A 5,938-nucleotide genomic window follows, 5' to 3' on the forward strand; every position below is an offset into this window, starting at 1 on the left:
GCTTCCAAATATCCATGCAATGCTTCATTATGAAACCGAGCCAGTTTGATGGATGAATGTTTGGCCTTTAGCTACTATTGTAAAACTTGAATATGACATATGATAGTAATTGTGATTTGCCGTTTGCCCAAACACGATAGTATAATTATTGGGAAGGGCAGTATGCCCAGTCAGCCCTGGTTATAGCATGTCTCTCGTCTCACCTCGTCCTGCTTAAAATCCATGGCCAGACTAATACCCTAGTACTGAAAGCTGTCCGTTCAGCTGTCGAAACTAAGGTGCACGTGGAGGCGGTGAGTCTATTCACCGACTGATTTGGTGCTACATCTGTGGCGTCGAGTCTGTGTTCTAACTGTGAAGTCTGAAGTTGTTTACGGCAGCTCTGTGCCCACTAAATGTGTTGTTCTGACAGGCAGGTTAATGTTCCACCTTCATCGGTGTAATATGAAATGTTCTTATTCTAGTAATATATATGGGACCTTCTCTGACAATTTATGGGCTCGTGTATTCTTCGCTGATAGTAGTGTTATTTTGTGTTTTTGGCTCAACTTGAAATTTTGCAAAGAGTCTCTTTGCCGGGGCGGAGGTGCTGCTCTCTCCGTGTGTCTTCGGGTCTTTCTCACCGTCGCCTTGTCTAATCCACAACTCGTGGGCACTTATATCCATGTTTGATAAACAACCTCAAAATCTTTCAGCTCCAGATTCGACATACACTTATGGTGAACTAAAAAAAACAAAATCAGACGTGAACACAAAGCTCTAATAAGCTAACACTGCATCTTCAGGGCAGAATTGCCACCCACGATGGTGTTTATCACTCCATTCATTGTGACAATGGATGGATATATAGGAGAAAGCTCCGACCTCTGTGATGTCATCGTTTGTACACTAAGCTGATTTTCTGTGATTGATACTAGCATTATGTTCGTGCTCTCCCATGTCTGAACTGGAAGATTTTGCAAAGAGTTTAGTATTCACCATATGTGACAATGTCTGTCCCAGTTAACCATTTTGTTTGCCAGGAAGGAAATAGTTCGAGTATAATTGTAATCTCAAATTAGTGTAATGCATGTGAATGGAGATGTAGCTCAATTGGTAGAGCACTAATCAATGCTAATAAAAATTGATGTCTATAGAACTCAAATACGTCTAGATACATCCTTTTTCTCTCACATGCAAGTATTTTTGGACGGAGGGGGTATTATATGCTGAAAAATATTGGAGTGATGTATTGCTGTACGTTTCAAAGCAGCAAGCAAGGATCCGAGTACCCAAATTCCGTAGCAATTAGCATGAACCTTCGTGGAAGTTTCGTGGGGCCCATTTTCAGTGGCCTTACGTTACCACCACCACACCGCCCCTCCTACTACGTCACACGCCTATCTCCTCTTTAAAAGCATGAGTACAGGGCTATGCCCACAGGCCACAGACATTACCACGCCTCGCACAATTGTCGCCAGGCGAGACAAGGGGAAGGTCTCGGACAGCTAGCAAGAGAGCAAGGCGATGTCAATGGTGGACGAGCAGTACGACGCTGGCCCGCCCCAGGCGCCGCACGGGCTGCTGCTGGCGGTCGTGGTGGGGCTGCTGGTTGTGTGGCCGCTTTTCCTGGGTCGCGGCGGCGAGGCGGTCACCGATGCCATCGCCAATGCCATCGCCGAGCTGCCGGCCCCGTGGGCCTGCTCCTCCTCCCGGTGGGGCTCCTCCTCCTCATCCACCTCCTGTCCTCCGACGCCGCGCCCGACGCCCTGCACCACGTCGCGGGATCCCCCATCGGCGTGGCGCTCATGTTGGTCCTCATCCTCGCCTTCCTCTACTACCGGTCGGCGCTCTTCCGCAGCGGCGGAGACGACGACGAGTAGGCGCCTGCCAGTAGGTAGAGTCTCATGTCGGGGTGGCTGGTTGGTTGTTCTTTTCCATGTGCCTGTTCTCTTCCACCACCGGCCAGCAGGCAGCAGTAAATAACAAAGTGACAACTTTGCGTTTAACGTGTTGCATTCCAATCTTGGTTCTACTGGCATCCATCTCGCGTTCGCGTTCCCAAAGACAGACAAACAAAAAGTTGTAACTGAATTTGACGTTGTCTGTGCCTTTTGGATCGATAGTGAGATGCTGCAACTGCCTCGTGCCGTGTAGTGTACTACTCCAAAAATCTCATGGTGTTCTGTTGATAGTAGCTGAAAATAAAAACATAACTTAGAATCTCCAAAAGGAAAAGAAGAAAATAAAATGGCAATTTGAAGTCAGTTTCACGGGTTATTTAGCTGAAACATCCGTGTACTAACAAGTGACGATAAAATCATCCTAGGCAGGAACATAGCTTGCTCACTATTTCGTGGTATCTTATGGTTCATCTTTACAAATAGACATGAGCGCAGCATGTACTACTCGCACTGTGCTAAGTTGTTTCGCAAAGAGTTTGCCTTTAAGAAATTACAATTTGGATAATTTGGATATAGGCACAATGAAAAAAACTTGACCAACTGGAGAAGAACCCGAAATCACCACGCTCCCACCACTGAGCTATGAGCTCGTCCACAGATATAGGCAAAATGTATTCATCCCCTTGCTTGTATAGAGAATGTAAATTTCACCTCAAATGATAAACTGTTTCTTTTCGGTAAAAGATCGTTGGTTTTAACATTCAAGAAAAGGATGAATCTCTTATTTCCGTAGAACTTCGTAGTTGTGCTTTTACATGTTGTTTACAACATTTGAACCATTCGGCGTGTTTAAATTTGAATAATTCGCTTTGTAAACTTTGAAGTTCGTAAACTATATGAGACATGACTTTCAACAACCAGGTGCCCTTACACCCTCTTTGAACTGTAATTTCAAAAAAAAATGAAAACAAAATCACAAGAATCTGAAACTTTGGAACATCAAACATGATAAAATCAACGTACTAGCAAAGGTTCAGCCTCAAATAACATTCGTGGAGCCTTTACCTAAAAAAACCAAAATTAGTGTTCAAAGTTTGTGTGCACTTTTGAGCTGTAGTTTTTTTTCCCAGGGATCCTCGATTCTTATTTGTGGCTGAAATTTTGCACAAACATCAAAAGTATGATCATCTTTGATCCCCCAAAGTTTCATTTTTTATTTGTTTTCATTTGTTTTTTGAATTTACTATTCATCAGGGTGTAAGGGCACCCGAGGAGCTGCCACACCTTTCTCAAACTATATACGTGATTTGCTTGAACCTTCATACTTAATTATGTTTAGTTTCTATATGTGTGCAGTTTATATGTAGTTGTAATGTGAACTAGAATTGCATAAGTTAGAAAATAACAAATTATACTCCATTATAGTAAGGGAATCGACTAGGTCCGAACAAAAGTTTGTGGAATAAATATACTCCACTAAGCTTTACTCAACTGGAACCTTCTCTATTTTATAGGGGATCGTTTAGAGTTGGCCTAAACGTTCTACGAAAAAAAAACTAGTTTGAACTTTGATGGAAATTTCCTGGTGCCCACATTCAGTAGCCAACACCCCCACCATTTTTTTTCCTTCGTGTGATATCTCCGCTCCACTAGTTACATGACATGCCCGCCCCTCTCTAAAGGCTTGAGTACTCTACCCACTGACCGCAACCATAATCACGCCTCGCACAATTGTCGCCAGGTGAGACAAAGACTGCTAGCAAGAGAGCAAGGAGGTATCAATGACAGATGAGCAGTATTATGCGCGCCCATGCGGGGCACCACACGGGTTGCTGCTGGCAATGGTGGTGGGGCTGCTGGTTGCGTGGCCGCTTTTCGTGGGTGGCAGCGGTGTGCCGGTCACCGATGCCACTAATAAATAATGTCACTTTGCTATGACAAAACAAAATTTATTTCACATCAAAGAAACACGAAAGTTAATGTAACTTGGATCAATAAGTGTAACGAGGCACAAGAATACAACAAAGCTTTTTTGTTTGGGGGGTGGGGGAGGAACTTCCCTTAACTTAACCTGGATCAACACGTTCCAGTTCACAAATGTTTACAACACCAGTTGGGCCAGCGCCTATCCAGACTGTGGTCTTAATATCAACTCAACCGATCATAACAAGTTCATGACCAATAGAATTTTTACGCCTGGTCGCATTAACTATCACCTTCCTCTCTCCTCTGGCCAAGGCCTTTGTGTCCTGAACAAGGCAACCGTCAGGTCAGATGTATGTGGTGATCTGATTAATCATCCTTACCACCTTTTAACAATCCGTTTCTAAGATAAATGGTAGCGAGCTCCATTCCAGAGCAAGCGTGACACTCTCTCTGCATGCTGCCAACTCAGCCACCAGTGCATCATCGCATGTGAAGAGCTGAAGATTATGTGACCAGCGCTATCTCGTAGCACCATGCCATTTTTTGGGCATTATACTTGCGCATCCATTCCAGGCCTATACAGCAAAAGGCCCCGTCCACGGTGAGTTTGAGCCAGCCTGCTGTGGGTGACTCCAATCCCTCATTTAGGGGTGTGCGAGCACGACCACTAGCCCTGCCAAGATTGGCTAGAGCAACAACATGCATCAGCAGGTAACATATGACCATCCCCTTCACTACGTCTGCCTAAGGATACTACTGAATGCACAAGAGCGCGGAGATATGTAGCCATTAATTAAGGAATCCCCCTAACACTTCTGTGGGCGTAGGGTTCTTCTCGTGCGTCATCTTGTTGCATACAGGCCAAGATCTCCATAGTATCATCAACATCACCATGCATGACGTGTCCGACAATGGGTACAAAATGTCAAAGAGCCAGTCCGTCCCAATGTTCAGAATGGCCTGAATATTCGATAGCCCAGTCCATCTCCATTGTACGCCATAGGTCCACAACTCTGGGAAATATGCACATTGCATGGAAACTTTCCTCGCATTCCACACCATAGAGAGGGCACATATCGTTAGTTTCTAAATTCCACAAAATTATTCGCTCATGTAGCTAAGGTATTGGAAATCAACTGCCGGACAGAAAACCATACCTTTGGGAGATCAGGGCACCCCCATATGATCTTCCAGATAGCACGACGGCCACCCGTTGCCCTGCTCGATGCGCTCGCCAATGGACGCTTGCGCTCGTCCATGGCAAATTGGTAAGCTGACCAAAAGGAGAACACGTCGTATTTCATCGTGCCTAAGAGAGGACGTAATCAGGGACTTGAGTGGATGTCCTTTCCTTTCAGAGAAACTTGAAGAGTTTCAATAAAACAAATTCTCAGGACACATCTTTGATTTTAAAGCTCCTGCTTAAAGCATCAAAGAACATAAGATGTGCTCGAGGGTCTTATTCCTTAGCCCCTGAAAAGGCATGATTGTTCACTTCATGAATTTGATTGCAGTCAATAGAATACTCAGTAGCAAAATTTGTAGGATAGACTATAGGAGATCTTGAGCCCATATATGGAGCACGGTGTTCCCTCGCAAAATTTTCTTCTTTGTGGGCAATCATCATTTCTGAAAACAATGTACTAAGCTTAGTAGTTTTATTTTTTGTAATTTTTATAACAATACAGCTTCAGGATCCTGTGAAAAATGTGACATATAATCTGGCAAATAAGTCTTCCCAGAACGATTAGAAACCCATGTCGGTAACATGAAGTATCTACTGTGCGGAGGCGAAAGCGTCGTACCTCTTCTGGAGGGACGCCGTACGTGTTTATAGAGCAGGGGCGCACCTCCCTGATAGCGCATACAAGTTCGTTACAGGAGATTACAACTTGGAGAGAAAGTTAGGTAGAGATAGAGATAGAGTTTACATGAGATAAGATATCTTCTACCTAACATCAAAACCTCCTAACAAACAAACCACGCAGCCTCCTGTATCACGCAGCTCCTGTACGTTATGGATGTTATGTTTAACACCCTCCCTTAATCACAACTTCATCAAATTGAGATTATGCTTGAAGTCCTCAAAGCTGCGCATAGGTAAGGCCTTTGTAAAGCCATCTGCAACT

General features: G+C 44.3%; 1 pseudogene; it reads left to right on the forward strand.

The window, feature by feature from the left end:
• LOC119368935 overlaps positions 1-1,988 on the forward strand; it is a 5,162-nt pseudogene extending 3,174 nt beyond the window's left edge.
• The last annotated feature ends 3,950 nt before the right edge of the window (positions 1,989-5,938 follow it).

The sequence above is a fragment of the Triticum dicoccoides genome, chromosome 2B (assembly GCF_002162155.2).
Source record: "Triticum dicoccoides isolate Atlit2015 ecotype Zavitan chromosome 2B, WEW_v2.0, whole genome shotgun sequence".
Classification (NCBI taxonomy): Eukaryota; Viridiplantae; Streptophyta; class Magnoliopsida; order Poales; family Poaceae; genus Triticum; species Triticum dicoccoides.